General features: G+C 38.4%; 1 pseudogene; it reads right to left on the bottom strand.

Annotated features, from left to right (window-relative positions):
• Positions 1 to 6,439: 6,439 nt before the first annotated feature.
• Positions 6,440 to 26,381, bottom strand: part of LOC138818505 (Golgi to ER traffic protein 4 homolog pseudogene) — a 37,833-nt pseudogene continuing 17,891 nt past the window's right edge.

Below are 26,381 nucleotides of genomic sequence, written 5' to 3'. Positions count from 1 at the left end.
TTCTTGATTTATGCCATTCTAACTGGGGTGAGGTTGTATCTCAATGTTGTTTTGATTTGCATTTCTTTTATGGCTAGGGAGGTTCAACATTTCTTCATGTGTCTATTGGTCATCCTTCTTTCTTCTTCAGAGAAGTTTCTCTTTAAGTAATTAGCCCCCTTATTTACTGGGCAGTTGTTTCTTTGAGGATTTGTTGTTGGGGAATTTAATTTTTTGAGTTCCAAGTGTATTTTAGATATGAGACCCTTGTCTGTTGTATGGCTAGTAAAGATCTCCCAATCCGTGGGCTTTCTATTGATCTTGCTAGCTATGTCCGTTGCCATGCAGAAGCTCTGCAATTTCATGAAATCCCAATATCCCAATTGTCCAAACTTTCTTTGATTTGTTGTGTTTCCAGGCCTCTATTAAGAAAATTTCGGCCTGCACCAAGGAGAACTAGGATTTCTTCTATTCCATCCTGAAATGTTTTCGTTGTGTCTGCTTTGACTCCGAGGTCTTTGATCCATTTGGGGTTGATTGTGGTGCAGGGTGATATACAAGGGTCTAGCTTTAGTTTTCTACAAGTAGTTAACCAATTTTGCCAGCACCATTTGCTGAAGAGGCTGTCTTTCTTCCATTCTATTTTTTTTAGCTCTCTTATCAAAGATTAGATGGTTATAGGTCTGTACGTTCACTACTGGGTTTTCAATTCTATTCCATTGGTCCTGAGGTCTCTTCTTGTGCCAGTACCAAGCTCTTTTGACTACTATGGCTTTATAGTAGAGTTTGAAATTTGGTATTGATGTTCCTCCAGTAGTGTTCTTTCCGTTGAGGAGCGTTTTTGCTATTCAGAGTGTTTTATTGTTCCATATGAAATTTTGGATTGCCTCTTCTATTTCCTTGAAGAATGAGGTTGGAATTTTGATAGGTATCGCAGTGAATTTGTAGAGAGCCTTTCCAATCCAGGAGCATAGGAGTTTTTCCCATTTTCTAAGTTCTGTTTTGATTTCCTTTTTCAAGTTTTTAAAGTTTTCATCATAGAGGTCCTTCACTTCTTTGGTTAAGTTAATTCCTAGGTATTTTATTTTTTGTGGGGTTATTACAAATGGAGTTGCTTTCCTAAATTCAGCCGCACTTTGCTCATTGTTCTCATATAGAAAAGCCATTGATTTGGGGGGTTAATTTTGTACCCTGCCACTTTGCCAAAATTTTGAATCAGCTTGAGTAATTTGGGAATGGCGTCTATGGGATTCTTTAAATACAGGATCATATCATCTGGGAAGAGAGAGTTTTTTTCTTCTTTCTCTCTTTGGATCCCCTTTATGTCTGCATCTTGTCTTATTGCTGTAGCTATGCATTCTAACACTAGGTGGAAGAGAAGTGGAGAGAGTGAACATCCTTGTCTTGTTCCTGAGTTATGAGGAAATGGCTTTAGTTTTTCACCAGTAAGTATAATGCTGGCTGTAAGTTTGTAATATACATCCTTTATTGTATTGAGGAATGTTCTATGGAATCCTAATTTTTCCAGAATCTTCATTATAAAGGGGTGTTGGATCTAGTCGAATGGTTTTTCTGCATCTATTGAGAAAACCATGTGGTTCTTATCTTTGTTCCTGTTGATGTGATGAATAATAAAAATTGATTTGCACATATTGAACAAGCTTTGCATCCCTGAAAAGAACCCTGTTGATCATGGTGTATGATTTTTTGAATGAATTGTTGAAGTCGATTGGCCAAAATTTGGTTGAGAATTTTTGCATCAATGTTCATCAAAGAAATGGGTCTATAGTTCTCTTTCTTTGATGAGTCCCTGCCTGGTTTTGGGATGAGGGTTATGATGAATTCATAGACTGTGTTTGGTAGTGAACTTTCTCTTTCAATTTCATTGAAGAGTTGGAGGAGTATTCGTGTGAGCTCTGCAATAAAGGCCTTGCAGAATTCCGCTGTAAAACCGTCTGGTCCTTGACTTTTCTTAGCTGGGAGGTCTCTTATTGCTGTTTCTATTTCAATGCTTGATATGGGCCTGTTAAGATGGTTTAACTCATCTTGGTTTAGTTTTGGCATGTCAATATTTGCTAGGAAAAGGGCCATTTCTGCCAAGTTCTCAAACTTATTAACATAAAGTTTGAGAAGTATTCCCTTAAAATTTTCTGAATATTGGTGGTTTCCGTGGTGATGTTTCCATTCTCATCTCTGAGTTTTTTTATTTAGGTGTGTTCTCTTCTTTTTGTGATAAGATTTGCTAAGGTTCTGTCAATTTTGTTAATTTTTTGAAGAACCAACTCTTTGTTTTGTTGATTTTTTTCTATAGTTTGTTTTGGATTCTAATTCATTTAATTCTGATTTAATGTTAATTTTTTCTTTCCGTCTACTGGATTGGGGTTTATCTTGCTGCTCTTTTTCAAGGAAGTTCAGATGTCTCATTAAATTTTTGGTTTCAGATCTCTCCAATTTGTTGAGGTAGGAACTCAGAGCTATAAACTTGCCTCTGAGTACTGCCTTTCCTATGTCCCAGAGGATCTAGTAATTTGTGTGCTCAGTTTTTTTAATAGCATGAACACTTGAATTTCTTTTCTAATCTCTTCCATGACCCACTCGTGATTCAGCAGTGTGTTGTTCAGCCTCCATGTGTTACCAGACTTTCTTTGGTGGCTTTTGGTGTTGAGTTCTAATTTTATTCCCTTGTGGTCTGACAGAATGCAAGGTATAATTTCAATGTGTCTCAATTTGGACAATTTTGCTTTGTGGCCTAAAATGTGGTCTATTTTAGAAAATGTTCCATGTGTATTCTGATGCTGTTGGGTAAAATATTTGGTAGATGTCTGTTAAATCTAGTTGATCTATGCAGTTGTTTAGATCTGCGGTTTCTCTGTTGAGTTTTTGCGGAGGTGATCTATCTAGTGGGGAGAATGGTATGTTAAAATCCCCAACAATTAATGTCTTTGGATCTATGTGGGATTTGAGGGAAAGTAGTGTTTCTTGGATAAATTTGTGAGCTCCGTTGTTTGGCAAATAGATATTTAGAATTGTAATATCCTCCTAAAGGAGAGAAACCTTAATTAGTATGTAGGGACCTTCTTTATCTCTTCTCACAAATTTTAATTTGAAGTCTATTTTTTCTGATATTAGGATTGCAACTCCCGCCTGTTTATGGGGGCCATTTGCTTGGTAGATTTTGTTCCAACCTTTAACATTGAAAATGTTTTTGTTTTTACGGGCAAGATGTGATTCCTGAAGGCAGCATATATAAGGATCTTGTTTTTTAATCCAACTAGACAGTCTATGTCCCTTAATTGGAGAGTTAAGTCCGTTAATGTTAAGAGATAGTACTGAGAGGTATTTGGGAGTTCCACCTTCTTGGTGGCTGCGAAAACTGGGTTCTTCCTATGGTTCTTGGATTCTCAGTTTGGGTGCAGTTTCTTGGCCTCTATTGTGGTCTTGTTGGTTTTCTATGTGTAAGACATCTTTAAGAATCTTTTGCAGGGTTGGTTTGGTGGAGATCTATTGTTTCAATTTTTCTTTGCTATGGAAGGTTTTTATTTGGCTTTCAGTAATGAAGGAGAGTTTAGCTCGGTAGAGTATTCTTGATTGATAGTGATTTGTTTTTAGTGCATGGCATACATCATTCCAGGCTCTTCTTGCTTTGATTGTCACTGCTGAGATATCTGAGGTGATTCTAATTGGTTTCCCTTTATATGTCATTAATGTTTTCTCCTTGACAGCTTTAAGGATCTTTTCCTTGGTCTGAATTGATCCTATGTGGATTATAATTTGACAGTGGGATGTCTTATTCTGGTCTGGCCTATTTGGAGTTCTAAAAGCTTCTTGTATGTGAATAGGCCTATCTTTTTGCATGTTTGGGAAGTTCTCTGCTAGGATCCTGTTAAACAAATTTCCTTCACCATTAACTTCTGTTTCTAGGTGCTCCTTTACAACCATTACTCTTAGATTAGGCCTTCTGATGGTGTCTTCCAAGTGTTGGATAGATCTCTCATATTTCTTGGATTTCTCTTGGATGGTTATATGTTCTTTCTCTATAATGTTTAGGCTCTCTTCACTCCCCGAGATTCCATCTTCTGCATGGTCTGACCTCCTGTCGAGACTTTCTACTTTGTTTTTTATTTTTTTTCCTTCTAGTTGGTCAGCTTTGATGGCTTCAAATTCTTTGTTGAAGCTTTGTTTTAGATCTTGTATGAAGTTCTTTACTTCCTTAATTTGGTGCTCAGTGTTTATTCTCAAATCACTTAGTTGATTGGTTATGGTTTCCTTGGACTCCCATTCCTTCTGTTTTTTTTCTATTCAGCATTCCCTTTGTGGGCTCCCTGACTTCCTTCAGCTCTTTGTTAATGGATTCCCTGAATGCCTTTAGTGATCTTTCTGTATTCTCATCCTGCTCTCTCAATTCCTGTATTACTCTTTGATTAGCTTCCTCCGGTTCATGCGATTCCTGTAGTTCTCTTTGAGTGTTCTCAGCCTGCTCACGCCATTCCTGCCTTTCCCTTTGAGTATTCTCAAGCTGCTCATGCAAATCCTGTATCAGTTTTTGAGTACCTTCCTCACGCTTATGATATTCCTGTATAAACTTTTGGATTGCCTCCACTCTCTCCCTATCCTGCTCATACAAAATTTTTGGAATGTTTTCAATCTTTTCATTTTTCATGTTTGCCAGCAGTGTTCGTAGAGCTATTTGGGAACTCTCTTCTGGATTATTCATTATCTGTTATCTGTTCTGTCCCCTGATTATCATGAGTGGGATTTGAGATACCGGGACTTGCAATTTTTCTTGTGTTTTTCTGGCTAACTCTGCCGATTTGGGATGAAATTAACACCAGTTTTGTGCTAGAACACTATCTTAAGGCAAGCATCAACCAAAGTCTATATTTGCACAGTCAGTAGTCTGCAGATACAATCTAGTTCAACAGATACATCTATTCAACATCAAACAACTATATATTAATGGGCTACGAACCACAAAGAAGAATTTGGAAGACCACAAATTATTAGGTTTAGGAAGAGTTGTGGGTAAAAAATAGGAAGAGTGATGTGGGATGGCACAGTGAGTGTTAACTAAGTCCTAATCTCAAAGCAGGAAATAGGTTGGATAGGATGAAAGTAGAGAGATAGAAAAAAAAGAAATAGAAAGGGGAAAAAAGAGACCAGAAAAAATAGAAAAGTAAAAATTAAAAATATTATAGAGATTCGTAAACAAACTATTCAGAGAAGAAAATGAATTTAATGAGAGAAAGGGAGGGATATAAAGGAGATGTGAAAAACTTAAAAATAAAAATACTTAAAATATTATATAGGTATAAAGAGGTAGTACTGCTATTAAGGAATTTAAGTCTAAGAGGTTTTGAATTGAGTAATAAATTTGTGGATTAAGTGTGTACACAATGGGGGATAACGTCTAATAATTGACTACGGGTTTATCTGAGGATGTGCAGAACAGCAATTAAGTCACATAAAGAACGAAAGAGAAGAACAGATGAAAAGGATAAGAAAGAAAGAAAAAAGATCAGAAGTTCAATAGAGCTAAACAAAAACAAAAACAAACACAAAAAAGAGAGAAAAACTCACACTCACTTATAACCCTAAAATAAAATTCTAAGAGGACAAAAAATTACTATAAAATATTTTTTTTCAAAAAAGGTAAAATTTAAAGATTAAAAAATTTTTAGAAAAAAAAAAATTTTTATAAAATATAGAACAAAAAATTCTTTGACTTTTTTGGGAAGGGCGGGAAAAATCCTGTATCTCCCTTGTGTCCGTAACCAGCCCCTTGTTGGAGTCTCTGGTCTGCTTGTGTTCCTGTGGCTTGGTTGGTTACTTAAGTCAGTTTCTTTGAACAGGCAGAAAAATGCTCTGCAACCCTCCTCCCAGGTTAGTTCAATGGGAGGGAGGTCTGCTTTAAGTATCACAAAAGAGGGAGATGGCTTTTTCCTTGGGTTTGTAGGTGCTGTGATGAGGCTAGGTTCTGGGTAGAGGTGAGGCCTTTCAGCAAACAGTAGCTTTTCCCGGGGGCTGGTTTGTGAGAAACTCACACTGCCCAGCCTGGAGCCATTCTCAGGGTTTCTGTTTACTGAATTTCAATTGATTGTCAAGGCTGCTAAAGGGAGGGGCAGCCTCTGGCTCTGATTACCCAGTGAAGAAAGCCACTCCTAGGGCTGGCGCCTGAGCTGGGTGACTTTTCCCTGTGTTGAGCTGAGTCTGGCAGGTCAGGTTAGGCTCTTTTGACCTGCTAGATGTCTCTAGATTTATTCCAAGGCCTGAGTTGGTGCTAGCAGCTCCACCAAGCTTTGTCGGTATCCAAGATGGTCTCCGGTACTGGGGGGCGAGGGGTGGCCTTCCCTCCTCTGCTCCCTGAGAAGGAGTGAGTACGTTAGGCTGCTATGCACGCCGAGTCTTGGTTCCTGGGTAGTCTCTGGTCTGTGAACTGCAGGATGAAGATGTCTGCTCCTTGTCAGTTCTTGCTGGTGTTGTGTAGAATCCGCTCATCCACCTCGTCTGGCTGCTTCGTCCTGGTCTCTTTGTGATTCAGGTATGGCGGCTGCAGTCGCTTCCGCCACCACTGCTGCTGTGGCGGCAGCTGCTGACAAGTGCTCAGGGCTGTCTCCTTGCCTGTATTTTCTCTCTCTGGCCTAACTCTCTGTGTGATGGCACACTTGGTGTGATTCTCTGGCTTAGTACTGTTCACTGGAGCTCTGAAACTGCTTTCTTATGCGAGAGCCTGTTTAGCCTCCAGCTTCTCCTCTACCATCTTCCCCTCGAAGCCTTAAATGAAATTTTATGTAATGAGATTCATCTACTCACTGGGAACTGGACAGCTCAGTTTCCAAATTAGGAAGCTGAAATTCTCAAAAACATAGTGATAAAATATAATCCAAGCAGGGCGCTAGTGGCTAATGCCTGTAACACAAGTTAATCAGGAGGCTAAGATCTGAGGATCATGATTCAAAGCCAGCTTAGGCAGGAAAATCTGTGAGCTCTTATCTCCAATAAACCACTAGAAAACCAAAAGCGGCACTGTTGCTCAAGCGGTAGAGTGCTTGCCTTGAGGTGAATAGTCCAGGGACAGCGCCCAAGACCAGAGTTCAAACTCCACTCCCAATCAACACACACACACACACACACGCACACACACACACACACACACACACACACACAATCCAAGTGAAGAAGGTTCCATTGGATACTAACTGCATGTCTGTGAATTATCTAAGTTTTTCTGTCTTATAGCAGTTACCACTCACCCAGATTGACAGCGGGAGGAAAGGGGTGGGAGATAAACACAAGCTACTTGGGATACTGAGAGCTGCTCCTTGAAGGTAAGGGTTGTGCATGAATCTTTTCTATATTTAGTAGACATCAAAGTGTGTAGAATCCTGTAGTTATAAAAATGTATTTCAACATGTACAACAGATGCTCTGTTTATCAAAATAGGAGAGAAATCAGACAGGTGGATTCTATAAATATACAAGCAATATATAGAAAATTTGCTACATTCTATTCCATGATAGGCTCTGGAATAAACTTTGGTTTTCTGTACATACTAGGTAAATATTCACACACTAAAAAACAGAAGTGTAATCCTTTATTACGGTTAAAATATATAGAATATCTTAATGAAATATATTTGTGGACCTATTTTTTCCTTAATTTCTTCCACTCCTGCATTAAAAATGGCTCTAAGAGAAAAGTTTCTAGATGTGTAAAATATGAACTCCATCTATTTCGTTTGTTGAATTTGTACTTTAGATAGGATTTAAGTCCTTATTTCATCTTTAGGCTTAGGGCTAGGAAAAGAATAAGTAATCTCAACAGATTGTCATGCCTCACTTTTAAGGAGAGTTATGTATTTATTAGGAGAAATATGTATTGGTCTTGGTAGCTAGGAAACTTCAAGAAACAAAAGAAAAAGAACAATTCCACAGCAGTCTCAAGTATTTGCATATCTTCAAGTGAACATTAGTTGCTCTTTATTCTATAGTATATTTACAAGGATAGTTTTACAACCTATTTCTAAGCTATTGTCATCCTCCAGAGTAAAGTTCAGGCATGCCTATTGCTCATTATATAGATCGCAGTTGCTCAAACTCAGAACCCATTTTTTGTATAGGTTTCACCTGGCTACCTTTACCTCACTCAGTAGCACTGAGGGCTGGGAGATTTATTTCAAATATTTAAATACACACAAACACACACACACATCACTGGCTTTCACTATTGCTGTAAAAATTAAGTCCCTTTTGTCCCTTACCCAAGAGTATCATAAATCGTGTACCATCCATGAAAATGTGACAAGTTCATTATTAACTTGCAAGTAGGTTAAATCTCTAGCCTCATACAATTCTACATATTCATATGAAGAAAAATATATACCTAGAGTTTTGGTGTGCTACTACATTATGAAGCTCTCAATTTTCATTTTTTTAAAAAAATACATTTTTATTGTAAAAATAATGTACAGAGGGGTTAGAGTTTCATGAGGAAGGTAATGAGTATATTTCCTATCAAGCATTGGAAGGCAGCTCAGTGGTAGAGTGCTTGCCTTGTAGGCATGAGGCCCTGGGTTCAATGCCTCAGTACCACATACACAGAAAAGGCCAGAAGTGGTGCTGTGGCTCAAGTGATAGAGCACTAGCCTTGAGCTGAAGAGCTGAGGGACAGCACCCAGGCCCAGAGTTCAAGCACTATGACTGGCAATTTAAAAAATCTGTATCAAGTTCATCATATTTGCCCTATTTTAGAAATTGGAAGTCACATATTTCCATCAGAACTAACTATATTTAATGGTACAACTTTCTACGGTGTTTTTAGGACCTAATAATTTGTGGATATGCCCCAAGGCTTTTTACTAAAAGCTGAGGGAATAGGTCCAAAAATGGAAGCCTATAAACAGTCAGAGCATTATTATGTAGCTTTAGTTCACTGTTACAAAAGAGGAGTGCAAATCAATATGATGGTTCATCGTTACAGGACCAGAAGACATACTAGAAACTGACATCAGAGAAGAGTCAGTCACTGTAGGAAAACGCAAACAGGATGCACCAAAGGATGCAATCATCAGTGTCCAAATAAGCAACACAGAATGGTATAAAGTCATTGCAAGCATATATTTGATGAGTGGTTCACATCAAGAATATATAAAGAACAACATCCCAACAATAACAAACAACCTGATTTTACACTGTGCAAAGAATTCAGATGTTTCTCCAGAGAAGACAATTAAAATGTTAACATGCACATAAAGGTGTTTAACATCACTAATCACTAGGAAAGTGTAAGTCAAAACAATGAAGAATATGACCATTTCATATGAATTAGGATAACTACAAAAAACAAAGTAACAATACTGACAAAAGTGTGGCAAAATTGGAACCTTTCTATGGGAAACAGTATGGCAACTTTTCCAGCAATTCAAAACAGGATTATTCATGCCTGTAATCCTAACCAGTCAGGACAAGAAGCTGAAATCCAAGGATCATCGTTCCAAGCTAGCCTGAGTAGAAAACAGGAAGTGGACCTGTGTTTTAAAGTGGTAAAACACTAGCCTTGAGGAAAAGTTCAGAGACAGTGACCTGGCCCTGAGTCAAGCCCATGACAGAAAAAAAATGAAAGGAAGGAAAGAGAATTGTCATATGATCCAATGACTCCAATTCTGGGCATATACTCTAAAGATCTAAAAGCAGGGTCTTGAAGAAACCTTTGAGCACTCATATTCATTTTGTACAATACTAAAACATGGAGGCAATCCAAGTGGCCTGATACAAATGAATACATTAAATAAATGTGGTTTATACATACAGTGGTATATTACTTCAACTTTAAAAAGAATTATTTTGTGACAGATGTTATATTATGGCTGAATCTTGGGGACACTGTACTACATGAAATAAGCCAGTCATAACAAGATCAAATATTGCATAATTCTACTTATATCAGTTACATAGAACAGTCAAATTGATAGAGACAGGAAACAAAATCGTACTTGATGGAGATCTTGAAGCAGAGGAGAGTGGAAAATTATTTTAATGAATATAGAATTTTAATATTGGAGGATGATATCAGTGTGGACATTGAACTTGTACAATATTGTAAATATACTTACTACTATGTTGTAATCTTAAAATGATTAAGATAATAAAACCTGGGAGAAGAGAAGGAGAATGATGAAAGGGTAAATATGATCAGGGTACATTGTATGCCTATGTGGATATATCAAAATGAAATCCACTTATATAACTAGGTAATGCTAATACAAAGTGTAAAAAGATGATCAATTTTAAATTGTTTGCATTTGACCACAATTTCTGGAAAAAAAAGAAAAAAACAACCACAGGCTGGGAAAAAATTTAAATTTCCAGTAAGCAATAAACCTGGGTTCAAAACTATATCTCACTTAAGTGTGTGAAGCTGTTTTGTAATGTAATGAGAGAAGGCTCAGGAAAATCACCCCTTTTGTACAAAAATACATAGTGAATTTGCCGTAATTTGGATGTTATCATACAAATTTTAAAAATATAATAGCATATGTAGCATCTGAGATATGTTTCCTCTTCTTAAGCTTCAAAGTAGTTTCTACTTGCACACAAAATGCATCATCTATTCTGCTTACAAAACAGTAAAACATTACAGGTGAGGTCTATAGCCCTTAATATACATAGCAATACATCTGAGGTGCCTACCATAATATCCACCCTTCCTTTCTGAATCAATAAAGACACCTTTCCATTTAACTGAACACCAGACTAAGTAAAATAGTGATAACATTTCCCAATAGTGATAATATTTAGATAACAGTACAGAGAAAAATTTTTGGGAGGTTATTGTGAATGGGGTTGCTCCCTTTATTTCCCTCCCTTCTTGTACATTGTCAGTGTACAGGAAGGCAACTGATTTTTGTGGGTTTATTTTGTATCCTGCTACTTTGCTGAAGTGATTTATGATTTCTAAATGGATGGAGTTCTTGGGATCGAGAAGGTATAAAATCATGTCGTCTGCAAAAAGGGATAGTTTATCTTCTTCTTTTCCTATGCAGATCCCTTTAATATCTTTTCCTTGCCTTATTGCCCTGGATAAGGGTTCCAGGACTATATTGAAGAGGAGTGCAGACAGGGGGCATCCTTGCCTTGTTCCTGATTTTAGGAGAATTGGTTTTAGCTTTTCCCCATTACGTATAATTGGCTATTGGTCTGACATAAATGGCTTTTATTGTTTTAAGAAATTTTCCTTTTATTCCTATTTTCTCCACAGCTTTTAGTATGAATGAATGTTGATTTTTATCAAAGGCCTTTTCTGCATCTGTGGCGATAATCATGTGATTCTTGACCTTGGCTCTGTTGATGTGTTGGATTACATTTATTGACTTATGTATGTTAAACCATCCCTGCATTTCTGGGATGAAGCCTATCTGGTCATAGTGTATTTTTTATGTGTTTCTGGATTCTGTTAGCTAGAATCTTATTAAGGATCTTTGCATCTGTGTTCATCAAGGAAATTGGCCTGTAATTCTACTTTTTGGTTGGGTCTTTGCCTGGTTTGGGGATGAGTGTGATATTGGCATCGTAGAATGAGTTTGGGATAGCTCCCTCCTTCTCTGTTTCTCTGAAGAGCTTGAGGAGTATGGGTAATAGCTCTTCTTTAAAGGTCTTATAGAATTCTGCTGTGAATCCATCTAGTCCTGGGCTTTTTTTTGTTGGAAGACTTTTGATAACTTCCTGTACCTCGTTGTAGGATATTGGCTTATTTAATTGGTTTACTTCTTCTTTGCTCAATTTGGGCAACTTGTATTTCTCTAAAAATGCATCTATTTCTGCCAGGTTTTCTTTCTTTAGAGAGTATAACTTTTGAAAGTAGTCCATTAGGATTGTTTGGATATCTTGGGTACGTGTGGTGATTTTTCCGGTAGCATCCCTAATCCTGTTAATAAGGGTTTTCTCTCTTTTTTTTTAAATTAATCTTGCCAACGGTCCATCAATTTAATTTATTTTTTCAAAGAACCAGCTTTTTATTTGGTTAAATTTGGCTATAATTTTCTGGTTTTCTAATTGGTTAATCTCTGCTCTTAATTTGGGTATCTGGCTCCATCTAGTAACTTTAGGTTCCATTTTTTTCTTGTTTTTCTAGCTGTTTTAATTGCAACATGAGATTATTTACTTGGTCTGTTTGCATTTTCTTGATGTGGGCACTGAGAGCAATAAATCTGCCCCTCAGGACTGCTTTTGCTGTGTCCCACAAGTTTCTTTGCGAGGTGTTTTCATTTTCATTGAGTTGTAGGAAATGTTTTATTTCTTCTCTGATCTCTTCTGTTACCCAGGCATTGCTAAGAAGTGTGCTGTTCAATTTCCCTGTATTAGAGAAATTTCTGCAGTATGCTTTGTTATTGAGAACTAGCTTAATTCCACTGTGGTCAGATAGGACACAAGGGATTATGTCGATCCCTTTGTATTTGCTTAAGTTCCTTGCATGAACTATGATATGGTCTATTTTGGAGAAAGTTCCATGAGCTGCTGAGAAGAATGTGTACTGTGTTGTTTTAGGGTGAAATACTCGGTAGATGTCAGTTAATTCCGCTTGAAGTATGGCCTCACTTAATTCAGTAGCTTCTTTGCCAATCCTCTGGTTGGTGGACCTGTCCTTTGGTAAGAGTGGTGTGTTAAAGTCTCTTAGTATTATCGTATTGCAGTCTATTTTATTCTGTAAGTTTGAGAGTATTTGTTTAACCTATGTGGGTGCACCAATATTTGGGGCATATAAGTTGATGATGGTAATATCCTCCTCTTGGATTGTTCCCTCTATTAATATGTAGTGTCCGTCCTTGTCTTTCTGTACTGATTTTAATGAAAAGTTTATTTTGTCAGATATCAGGATAGCTACACCTGCTTTCTTACTGGGGGAATTTGATTTGTAGATCCTTTTCCAACCCTTTACTCTGAATTTGATTTGTAGATCCTTTTCCAACCCTTTACTCTGAATTTGTTTGTATGTTTGGCTGAGTTTTTGGGGTTATGAAGATATAGTGTCGTTTCATCTGCACAAAGGGATAGTTTAACTTCTTCTTTCCCTATGAGGATCCCTTTAATGTCTTTGTCTTGCCTTATTGTCCTGGCTAATTGTGCCAGGACTATATTGAAGAGGAGTGGAGAGAGTGGGCATCTTTGCCTTGTTCCTGATTTTAGGAGAATTGGTAGTAGCTTTTCCCTATTACTTATAATATTGGGTATTGGTCTGTCGTGTATGGCTTTCATTGTTTTAAGAAATGTTCCTTCTGGAAGTGGCGCTGTAGCTTTAGTGGTAGAGCACTCGCCTTGAGCTGAAGAGCTGAGGGACAGCGCCCAGGCCCAAAGTTCAAGCCCCACGACCGACAAAAAAAAAAAAAAGAAATGTTCCTTCTGTTCCTATTTTCTCCACAGCTTTTAACATAATGTTGTATTTTACCAAAAGCCTTTTCTGTGTCTGTGGAGATAAGCACGTCAATCTTGACTTGGCTCTGTTGATGTGTTGGATTACATTTATTGACCTATGTATGTTAAACCATCCCTGCATCTCTAGGATGAAGCCCACCTGGTCATAGTGTATGATTATTTTGTGTGTGTTTTCTGGATTCTGTTAGCTAGAATTTTGTTAAGGGTCTTTGAATCTGTGTTCAAGGAAATTTGTCTAATTCTCTTTTTTGGTTGAGTTTTTGCCTGATTTGGGGATGAGTGTAATATTGGCGTCATAGAATGAGTTTGGGATAGTTCCCTCCTTCTCTGTTTCTCGGAAGAGTTTGAGGAGTATGGGTATTACTTCCTCTTTATAGGTTTTATAGAATTCTGTTGTGAATCCATCTATTCTTGGGCTTTTCCTTATTGGAAGACTTCTGATTGCTTCCTGCATCTCATTGTGACATAGTGACTAATTGATTTACTTCTTCTTTGCTCAGTTTGGGGAACTTCTGTTTCTGTAAAAATGCATCCATTTCTGCCAGGTTTTCTTTGTTTAGAAAATATAACTTTTGAAAAGACTCCTTTAAAATTGTTCAGATATCCTGGCTACTTGTGATTTTTCCTATGGCATCCCTGATCTTGTTAATTTGGGTTTCCTCTCTTCTTTTCTTAATTAATCTTGCCAACGGTCCATCAATTTTACTTATTTTTTCAAAGAAACAGATTTTTGTTTTATTAATTTTATCTATTATTTTCCTATTCTCTATTTCATTAATTTTCAGCTATTAGTTTGATTGGCTTTGTCTAGTAACGTTGGGTACCATTTTTTCATGTTTTTCTAGCTGTTTTGATAGCAATATGAGATTTTTTACTTGGTCTGTCTATTTTCTTGATGTGGGCACGGAAGGTAATAAATTTGCCCCTTAAGACTGCTTTTGTTGTGTCCCACAAGTTTCTTTGTGATGTATCTTCATTTTCATTGAGTTGTAGGAACTTTTTAATTTCTTCTTTAAGTTCTTCTGTTACCCAGGTTTTTCATAGAAGTGTGCTGTTGAATTTTGATGTATTTGAATAATTTCTACGGTTTGATTTATTATTGACAAGTAGCTTGATTCCACTGTGTTTGGACAGGACACGGGATTCGGTCAATCCCCTTGTATCTGCTTAAGTTCCTTGCATGAACTATGATTTTGGAGAAAGTTCCATGAGCTGCTGAGAAGAATGTGTATTGTTGTTTTAGGGTGAAATACTGGGTAGATTTCAGTTAGTTCTGCTTTTGGCTTCACTCAATTCAGTAGCTTCTTTGCCAATCCTCTCTTTGGTAGACCTGTCCTTTGGTGAGAGTGGTGTGTTAAAGTCTCCTAGTATTATTGTATTGGGATCTATTTTATTCTGTAAGTTTGCTTAACATATTTTGGTGCGCCAATGTGTGGGGAATATAAGTTAATAATGGTAATATCCTCCTCCTGGATTGTTCCCTGTATTAATATGTAGTGTCCTTCTTTGTCTTTTTCTATTGATTTTAATGAAAAGTTTATTTTGTTAGATATCAGGATAGCTACTCCTGCTTTCTTACTGGGGGCATCTGATTGGTAGATCCTTTTCCAACCCTTCACTCCGAGTTTGTATGTTTGGCTGAGAAGTGGGTCTCCTGAAGGCTAAAATGGATGGGTCATGTTTTCTGATCCAATCTGGAGTTCTTTTTCTTTTGATTGGTGAATTAAGACCGTTAATATTAAGAGATAATACAGAGAGATGCATTGTGGTCCCTGTCATTCCCTGTTTCTATGAGATTTTCTTTTTTCCTTTCCTTCTGTGCTTGCTCAGTTAGAATTCTATTAAAGCCTGTCTGGTGTGGGTCCCTGTTCCTGGTTGCTTTCTTCAGGTTGTGTTCCCCCTATTGTATTCTTTGTAGTGCTGGCTTAATGTTTATGTATTGATTTAGTTTTTCTTTACTTTTAAAGTTTTTCAGTTCTCCATCCACTGTGAATGCTAGCTTTGCCAGTTATATCAGTCTGGGTTGGCAGTTATTGGCTCTCAGGGCTCGTATGGTACTTCCCCAGGCCTTTTTTGCATTCAGTGTCTGTGTGGAGAGATCTGCATTGATTTAATTTTTTCCCATTGTAGTATACCTGCTTCTTCATTTTTGCTGCATGCAAGATTGTTTCCTTATTTTTCAGATCTACCATTTTTTACTATAATGTGTCTAGAAGTGTTTCTCCTGGGATCTTGCTTCTTTGGTATTCTATATGCTTCTGTTATGTAGGTAACTTGTTCTTTTTTGAGATGGGGGAAAGTTTCACAGATTATCTTTTTGAATAGGTGTTGCATTCGCTTGCTTTGTTATTCCTCACTTTTGTCCACTCGAATTATATGAAGGTTAAATTTCCTGGCACTATCTGCTTGCTCTTGGATTTCCCTTTGGCATAATTTAAGTGATTTTTTTTCCATATCTGAGATTTTTTTGGTCCAGTTGGTGTATTCTGTCTTCTGTATCTGACACTCTACATTCCATTTTGTTCACTCTGTTAACTACAGCTTCCATTGTGGTTTGCATGGACTCATTTCTGGATTCAATGTTAGTTCTCCAAATACTAATCTCACCTCTTAATGAGATGTGTGCTACCTCTATTTTTGTACTAATCTCACCTCTTAGTGAGGTCTGTGCTGCCTCTGTGTTTGTACTAATCTCACCTTTTAGTGAGGTGTGTACTGCCTCTATTTTTGCATGCACCTCCTGTGTGATACCTTGCATCACTTTCAATATTTTGTCCCTGTGTTCTTTAAATTTCTGGTCTATTTCCCACTTTAATTCTTGAGTCATTACCTCCTGCATCTCTTGGATGTAACTTTGTCTTCCATTCCTGCTTTGCTCCCACTGGGCCTCTCCCCTGGATAGCTGCTGTCTTTTGGGGGTAGCTTGCTATACAGGGTGTTGATAAGGCTTGTAATTTTTTTCTGTTATTTTCAGGGATTATTGTAGACTAATCTGAAATTTTGTTTTGGTCAATAGATGTCTGCTTTGCTTGGTTGCTCTTTCTGTGCTGGTAGAGAGAGTTTGTACCTGCCTGGTCTCAGTTCTGTTGGTGGCCAACCTCTAGCTTCTACTCTGACCGATGTAGGGTTCTGTTCTCAGCTCTCTGCTGTAGAACAATGGCAGTTCCCACCTATAGAAGGGTTGAGCAGCCTAGAATGTTCCTGTTTATTCCAACAGGTGCTCTTGGTGAGATCGGATGTGCTGGATGTACTCTCCCATTTGCTGGAGTCTGCTATGGGCTCCTGATTTTTTTTGGCCGGTTGTGGGCTTGAACTCTGGGCCTGGGCGCTGTCCCTCAGCTCTTCAGCTTAAGGCTGGTGCCCTACCATTTGAGCCACAGCACGACTTCTGGCCCTTTCTGCATATATGGTGTTTGGGAATCAGATCCAGGACCTCATGCACACAAGACAAGCACTCTAATCCTGAGCCACCTTACCAGCCTGACCTCCTGACTATTATCAGGTGCTGGCGGCCTGCGTTGTCCAATAACCAGCCTAGGATATATGGGTCGGGTTCTGGTTGGGTTTTGGCTTCTGGTTCTCTTGTGCTGGACCCCTGATCTTTTGCTGTCAGAGGCATGATTCCAAGGCGGGTGCAGTTCCTTGTTTTTCCCCCCTCTGCTGAGGCATATGCTAAGCTTCTGAATTCAGTTGGGAAGAGTTGGTTGTGTTGCTCAGGCACTGGATCCCCAGGCCTTGTCCCCGCCCCTGCCCTGGGGCATGCCAGTTGGACCTGTGCTGCTGTATCCTGCCTAGGTTACACAGCCTGGAGTACACATTTCAAATTTCTTCCACTGTAGGCTGTTTTGACCCAGGGGCACTGTTCCTGGCTTGGGCATTTGCGCTCCCTTCCAGGGGCGCTCTTGCTCTAGCCTGGCCAGCTGGGTGTGCTCCATGGGCTGGTGGAGCTCTCAAACTATTCCCAGTTTTAGTGGATCCTGTGGGGGAGGAGTCTGGGTCAGGGTCTGGGGATTCCCACCAGCTCTGGTCTCCCTTGAGGGATACACTGTCCCCTGGGGAGTACTCACCCTGGAGTTAGTTGTTGTTTCTGTGTGATGTAGGTCATTGGTTGCCATTGCAATCAGAGTTCAGTTGAGATGGTTGTGGGCTGGGCAGGGTGGTGATGGCTCTGTGTGTTTCACCTCAGTCTCTGTCTCTGTTGATGCTGTTTGGGTTGGCGCCACTGGATGGACCTCCGGCCAAGGAGTTGGGGAAGGGGTAACCAGTTAATGAGATAATAGTCTAACAGACTTTCTTACTCAGGTTGTCTTTAAACCTCGATTATCAGATCTCAGCCTCCTGAGTTGCTACGATTACAGGCATGAGCCACTGGCACCAGCTTTTTTGAAAAAGCAACAATTAATAAGGCAGATACCTTAGATCATGCCTGTAATCCTAGCTACTCCAGAGGCTAAGATCTGAAGATGATGATTTGAATGTAGTGGTGCAAAAACGTTTGTGTGAGTCTTTTATCTCCAATAAACTGCTCAAGAAAATCCAGAAGTGAAGCTTTGGCTCAAGTGGTAGAGTGCACTCTTGAGCAAAAAAGAATCTCAGGGACAGCACCTAGATCCTGAGTTCAAGCTCCAATTCTGGCACACACACACACACACACACACACACACACACACACACACACACACACACACACACACACACAAACACACACTGAAAAGTAAATAGACAATGTGAAGAAATCAAGGACAAAAAAATTGAATATTGTAAGGACTTTTGGGTTTAGAGGCATGACTCAGTTTGTAGGACAATAGCTAATGATTGAAACTTTCAGGTACCAAGGACTTAAAAAAAAAGAATTATCTGCCCTGTATTTCCCTTTTTTCATATTCTCATTTGGGAACTATTTTCTTTTTAAAAAACCAAATATTGCTGTTTTAGTGGTGATATACAGCATGGTTAACTTTCTCTATGTCATGTAACTAGTACATTTTCTTCCTTTTACCTAGTCTCATCTGTTCCCCCATTCTCATCCATTTCCTCCCTCCCATCTAGACCCTCGAGTTCCATAGTTCACTTTCAACAATGTCCAGTACAGCCAGTGGGCTCTACTGATGCAATTTTTCATCCACTTTCCAGTGATTCTGTTCCCTTCCCCTATCTTTCCTTAGATGTGCACGTATATTATATAATGTATATTGGGTTAAGAATACAGAGTCATCACAAAATGAATAGATGAATTAAGACAAGTTCCTTTGTTTCCTTATCTTTGTAATTTTATTCAGTTATATGTATTGTTTTATACACATAAGAAGAGGTGCTTGGGTATTACAATTTTGTGATTTTCTCCAAAGCCTGTCCTCTTCTGTTCTTATTATATATGATGCCTAGAATCATGTACAGTTTGTCATATCCCCTTGAGTTTTAAATCTAACTTTCACATATCGGGGAGAAAATGTGCCATTTGTCTCTATGATCTTGGCTTAACTTTCTTAACATGATTTATTCTAGTTCCATCCATTTCCCTGCAAATGACATTATTTTTTTCTTTCTAATGGCTCTTTCTGTAAAATTTCATTGTATATAGATAGCATAATTATTGGATCCATTTATTTATTGTGGGGCATCTGAGTTTTGTACATAACTTGGCACTGTGAATTGAGCAGCAAGGAACATGGTTATGCAAGTGTCCTTGTCATATTATGGTTCATGATTCTCAGGTTAGATGCCTAGAACTGGTATGGGATGGTATTAGAGAAGGCCTGTATTTAGATTTTTGAGCAACTTCCAGACTGCTTTCCAGAGTGGTTGTATTAGTATACATTCCCACCACCAGTGCAGTAGGATTCCTTTTCATCCACTTCCCAACAGCATTTGTTTTCAGAATTCAGAATATTTGGGTAAGATGGTACCTCAGGATTGCTTTGATTTACATTTTTATGGCCAGGGATGATGAACCTTTTCTGATGTTTCTTTGCCATACTTACCTCTTCTTCTGAGAAGTCTCTCCTTACCTCCTTGCCCATTTAGTGATTGGTTTATTAGGTTTGGGAGGGGTAGTTTCCTGAAATCCATGTATACATTGAATATTAGCCCTTTGTCTGATGTATTGCAGGTAAATATCTTTTCCCAATTTGTTGGTTGTCTTTTTAGTTTAGTGGCTATGTCCCTAGTCTTTGCAGAATTTCTTTCCTTTGATGTAGTCCCATTTGTTGGGTCTCTCTCCTATCTGTTGTGCCCCTGGGACTCTATTCAGGAAGTCCATGCCTGTACCTACAATTTCTAATGTCATCCCTATTCTGTGTTACAGTAGTTTGGCTGATTTTATGGTAGTTAATCCATTTTGAATTGATGTTAGTGCAAGCAGAGATCCACTTCTAGTTTTCTGACTATAGCTGCCCAGTTTTCCCAACACCAATTGTTGAAAAGGCTATGATTTTTGTGTGTGTGTGTGTGTGTGTGTGTGTGTGTGTGTGTGTGTGTGTGTGTGTTTGTGTGTTGGTTTTGGGGCTTGAACTCTGGTCCTCAGCGCTGTCCCTCAGATATTCAGCTTAAGGCTAGTGCTTGAGCCACAGTTCCACTTCCCATTTTCTTGTGCTTTATTGGAGATAAGAGTCTCATGGGCTTACCTGGCCCTGCTGGCCTTGAACAACGATCCTCAGATCTCAGCCTTCTGAGTAGCTAGGATTAAAGGCATGAGCCACAGGCAACTGGCAAGGCTATGTTTTTCCACTGTACATCTTTCACTCCTTTATCAAACATCAGATGATTGTAAGTATGTGGTTTTATTTCTGGGTCTTTTGATCTTTTTTAATACATTTTCAATGTAAAAATAATGTACAGAGGGTTTACAGTTACATAATCTAGGTGATGAGTACATTTCCTATCAAGCATTATTACCTCCTCCTTTGTTTATCCCCCATCATGCCTTCCCTCCCACCTCCACAGCTACACTCCCCCTGATCCCGCCTAAATTCTGATGATCGTTTTTCCACAAAGTGTCTTGTGCATCTCATTATTACAATGGGTCAACCTGTATCTCTATTTAAGCATTTTGTTTTTTCCCTTCCCCTCCACAAATTAGAGAAGCATATATAAAATATGCATGGCATCGACATTACATACAGTGAAAACAGGGGTTATACCATGGGGGAGGAACATACAAAGAACAAAAAAATCACATGATATATTGTAAATACGTTAGAAACAAGAGAAAGAAAGAAAAAAACACTTATGTCCCTATCTTGTGGTTCATTTCACTTATTTGGTCATATGTACATACCTTTTCTTTTTGGAGTGCAGGATAAATGTGTGCCAATGGAAAATAACCCAGTCTATGTTTAGGAAAACCAATAAGTGAGGTCCAAAATCTAGTTTCAGTTGAGGAAAGGGAATCTGTCCTCACAGAATATCCAGAATAATCTGTCCTGCTGCAGGGGATCCAATATCCAATTGAGAAATTATAATCTCTCCCTCCCACGACTCAGGAAAAAATTCTATCTTTTATGAGGAAGTAGATCTCTTTGAGGACTCTGAGGCAGAATTGCTGCCTGAAGGCAACTTAGAGGCCAATCTAGATTTCGAGATTCCTTCACCTCTTCCTGGGAAAATTTTTCTTTTTCTTTTTGTCCTTATAGTTGTAAAATGTTCATTCTATTTATTTTTCTAACGTTATTAAAATGCCAATGTTTATATTATGTTATACAATTCGTGAATCCTAAATGTGGTTTTTTTCAACCTACAATCTAAAGCACCATGCACTTGTTTTGTTTGTGGGAAAACACAGAGTAAGAGGGGCTGTACAAGAGAGACTTATGGATATAAAGGGGACTGTTAAATGCACAGGCAGTGGCAAGGAAGCCAGGCCATGCCTGAATGAGGTGATAAGGTGGCTCCAAAAGCTCTAGGACATAGCAGATCAGATGTCCTTAGAAAGCAGTTCTGTCAATTGTGACAAATGCTACAATGTTTATAATGGTATATGGGACTCTCTTCCAACAGTGAATTCAAGTCTGTATACATATTTATTGTGCTTTGGGAAATATTGAAGAAAAATTTGGCTCCAATAATATCCAAAATGTACTTAGGGCTGAAAATATTTGACAAAATACATAGTAAACACCTATATTGGAAAGTAAAAGCCATCATCAATAGAAGAAAGAAGGCTTACATAGATGGACAAAGACAAAATCAGGAAGGAAAAAAATCCACTATTAAATCAGTTATATGCAAATATTTGTTATATTCTTTATATTTTTATAGTATATTATATGATGTATAAGAATGAATATGATTTTTCATACTACAAAGGCATTTATCACTTTCAGTCTTGAGTATATTTTTCACAAATCTAGTGTAAATCATTATTGGGGAAAGTGGTAATATAACTTTGATTATAATTATATGAATATATTTTTTGATTCTAGATATAATACTGATTATAAATAGATGAATAAATATATACACATATTTTCATATCTGTCTATGAAGTGAATAGAATGAAACTTAGTACACTATGTATGAAAAAGCAGCTATGAGTTGAGTATAGGAGTCTCAGGTCTATAATCCTAGTGATGTGGGAAGCTGGGTTCTGAGGTTTAGTCTCTCTTACCCCCATCGCATTAGATTTTGAGAGGAGTCCTGGGCCCTCCAGTGTAACAAAGAGACACACATGCAGTGGGATCACACTCCCTGCACCCAGAGGAAAGTCAGTAGAAATCAGAACAAGCCTCTTATCTTATGACAGTATACTCAGTTCCTGTGCCAAGATGGACATCTGTAGAACATCATATTGAAAGTTTGCATTCCCTCCAAAAGTGTTTCTGACTATGCTGAATTAAACCTCATTTTACCTTCCAAGCTTCAAACACATAGAAATATGTCAATGGCTCAAGAGAGATGGAGAAAGACTTACAAATACACAAAATTGTATACTCTGCTTCAGTAATTCAATGACAAATCATCAAAGGCATGTTTTGAATTTTTCTTTCTTTTTAAGGAAATGGAAATATAGAATTCATCAGGGAGTGGGTGATAATTTGGTTGCTGAGTTGTAGAATGCACTTCTGGGCATGGGACACACTTGGCTTGGTGAATTTCTGTGGGGATGTGTGTCCTCACGCAGCTTCACAAAACAATAGCCATAACTTCTATGATGCCACAGCCATCTTTCCATAGCAGGAAATAGGTGTCAGGCACTGATCTTGCCCTGAAGTGGACTCAGCGACACAGAAAGGCACAAAGAATGCTAGCCACCAGACTTCAACTTGAAGAGCTGGCTTGACCAGAAACTAGCATAAATTGAGCTGGAGAAGGATGATCTCCAAGTAAGGTTCCTGAGCACTAAGGACCAGGCATTATTACAGATGTTGGCGAAACAGAAGTGAACGTGGATCTCTCCTTAGCAATTTCTTGCTGAAAAGAAAACCAGAAGTCATAATGATAATTTCTATAAATCAGAGACATGACATTGGTCGTTTTGTGGCAACAACTTCAAAGTGGGGATGCGAGGAGACATCCCTGAGAAGGAGATAGTTAGCTTGAAAGCCATCATCCATGCAATTATCTAGAAGCAGGTACTGCAGGCAGTAAGAACAGTAAGTACATCCCCAATTAATGGGAATGGACGTGACTTGCTTCAGAAAAGGAAAACAGCACTGACATGCTTGCTTGTGAAGTAAGAATGGAAAGCTACAATGAAGAAAAAAAGATCAGAAATGAAGATAAGAATAAATTAGATAGATATTGGATGCTGCGGGTTACAAAATGAAAAATTCTCATGTTATTCTAAATCTGACATGACCCCTGGAACCAAAGTGCTCAAATAGGAGCTAGACACATATGATTCACCGAGAGAATACTTTTAAAATGTGACTCTAGCCGGGCTCTGGTGACTCACAACTGGAATGCTTGCTACTCAGGAGGCTGATACCTGAAGATCATGTTTGAAGCAAGCCCAAAGAGTTAATTTGGAAAGACTGTTCTCCAATTAACCACCCAAAATAACATGTGAAACAACTGGTAGAGCACTAGCCTTGAGAAACAAAAACTAAGGAACAGTACCCAAGCCCAAGGTTCTAATCCCTGGAATACATAAAACAAAGAATCCAACAAATAAAATTTAGTGCTCAGTAGATCATCACTTAGCATTTTAGTTCCATATATTTGGTATGACCTTTGGAAATTATATCCTTAGCAAATGCTCTCCTCTGATATTCTGCTTCATTATCCGCTTTCAAACCCCTGGCATCACCAATGTCTGCTCCCATTTAGCATACCAGTCTGCCACTGGAAATTTTTTTTTAATTTAATTTAATTTTATTTGTGAACATAGTGTACAGAGGAGTTACAATTACATGGGCAGGATAATGAGTACATTTCTTACCAAGCATTGCAGCCTCCTCCTTTGTTTACCCTTCACATCCTTTCCCAGCCTCCCCCCTCCCCCCATCCCAATCCTTCTCCTTCCTCCCCTCCCTCCCCCCCCCACACCGACGTTGTAAAGCTCGTTTTGGACATGACAACTTGTACTTCTCATTGTTGCAACAGGTCCACCTGTATCCTTAAACAACTGGTTTTTCCCCATCTCCTCCACAAGTTATACTGACATCAAATATAGTGAAAGCAGGGGTTATACTGTGGGGGAGGGACATACAAAGTAACAAAGAGATAATCTTATAAATGCGTTAGAAACACATGCATGGAAGAAAAAAACATTAAAATACACATCTAAGGGTTCATTTTCCTGACATCACATTATCTGACCTTTTCCGCTTGACTCATACATATACTAGATATTACAAATAAGAGAAACCATGGGACCTATGTTTCTTTGGGCCTGGCTTACTTCACTTAATATAATTTTTTCCAAGTTTTTCCATTTCCTAACAAATGGTGCAATGTCATTCTTTCTGATGGAGGCATAGAATTCCATTGTGTATATATACCACATTTTCTTTTTTTTTTTATGAGGTCTCTTATTTTTTTTAATATTATTTTATTTTATTTGAGAACATACTGTACAGAGGGGCTACAATTACATTGGCAGGATAATGCATACATTTCTTACCAAGCATTGCAGCCTCCTCCTTTGTTTACCCTTCACCTCCCTTCCCAGCCTCCCCCTCCCCCCACCCAATTATACCCCCCTCCCCCCCACACCGACATTGTAAAGCTGGTTTTGACATGACATTTTGTACTTCTCATTGTTGCAACAGGTCCACCTGAATCCTTAAACGACTTGTTTGCCCCCATCTCCTCCACATGTTATACTGACATCAAATATAGTGAAAGCGGGGGTTACACTGTGGGGGAGGGACATACAAAGCAACAAAGAAATAATCTTATAAATGCGTTAGAAACATATGTATGAAAGAAATGAAAACATTAAAATACATATTTAAGGGTTCATTTTCCTAACATCACATTATCTGACCTTTTCTGCTTGACTCATACCTATACTAGATATTGCAAATAAGGGAAACCATGGGACCTATGCTTCTTTGGGCCTGGCTTACTTCACTTAATATAATTTTTTCCAAGCCTTTCCATTTCCTAACAAATGGGGAAATGTCATTCTTTCTGATGGAGGCATAGAATTCCATTGTGTATATATACCATATTTTCTTGATCCATTCATCTACTGAGGGGCATCTGGGTTGGTTCCATATCTTAGCTATGGTAAATAATGCTGCAATAAACATAGTTGTGCTGGTAGCTTTAGTGTGGTCTTGTTTGTAAACATTTGGGTAAATGCCCAAAAGTGGGATTGCTGGGTCATAGGGAGTTCTATGTGAAGTCTTTTGAGGAACCTCCATACTGTTTTCCAAAGTAGTTGAACAAGTTTACATTCCCACCAACAATGAAGTAAAGTTCCTTTCTGTCCACATCCCCTCCAGCATCTGTTGTTGTTAGAGTTCTTGGTTTTTGCCGTTCTAACTGGAGTGAGGTGATAGCTCAATGTTGTTTTGATTTGCATTTCTTTTATGGCTAGGGATGTTGAACATTTCTTCATGTGTCTATTGGCCATCCTTCTTTCTTCTTCAGAGAAGCTTCTCTTTAAGTCTTTCGCCCACTTTTTTATTGGGCAGTTGTTTCTTTGAGGATTTGTTGTTGGGGCGTTTAATTTTTTGAGTTCCAAGTATATTTTAGATATGAGACCCTTGTCCGTTTTATGGCTAGTAAAGATCTTCTCCCAATCGGTGGGCTTTCTATTGATCTTGCTAGCTATGTCATTTGCCCTGCAGAAGCTCTGCAACTTTATGCAATCCCATTTGTCCAACCTTTCTTTCATTTGTTGTGTTTCTGGGTCTCTATTCAGAAAATTTCGGCCTGAGCCAAGGAGACCTAGGGTTTCTCCTATTCCATCCTGTAATGTTTTCAGAGTGTTTGCTTTGAGTTCAAGGTCTTTGATCCATTTGGAGTTGATTCTGGTGCAGGGTGATATATAAGGATCTAGCTTAAGTTTTCTACATGTAGTTAACCAATTTTGCCAGCACCATTTACTGCCACTGGAAATTTGAACATATATTTTTATTAATCATCACAATTCTGATTATCTTTCCACACACATCAAATGAGTAGTAACTATATTCCTCTATTTTGTGTGTTTTAATCCTCCTTTGAGTTAAAAAGCCTTAACTATTAAAAACTATAGAAGAGTTATCAAATTAATTCTACCATCATCATTTTTCCACCCAATCTTGTTACATTAGTTATGTGAATTTTTGTTTCTTTATATGTTGCTCCGCCACAATATAATCCCTGTTTTCACTGCATTTGATGTCGGTGCCATGCATCTTCTATATATATTTCTCTAGCTTTGGGAGGAGAGGGGAAAAATCCAAATGCTTAACAATGGATACAGCTTGACCCCCTGTAACAATGAGGTGTAAAAGACACTATGTTGAAAAACTTACTTTACAATTTAGGCAGGAAGGAAGGCGAGAGGAGGGAGTGTACTTCTGGAGGTGGGAGGGAAGGGAT

This window comes from Dipodomys merriami, unplaced genomic scaffold (genome assembly GCF_024711535.1).
Source record: "Dipodomys merriami isolate MVZ:Mamm:240054 unplaced genomic scaffold, mDipMer1.0.p SCAF_77, whole genome shotgun sequence".
NCBI lineage: Eukaryota > Metazoa > Chordata > Mammalia > Rodentia > Heteromyidae > Dipodomys > Dipodomys merriami.
Note: the sequence above shows the minus strand (reverse complement) of the source record. Positions and strands in the feature narration are given on the sequence as shown.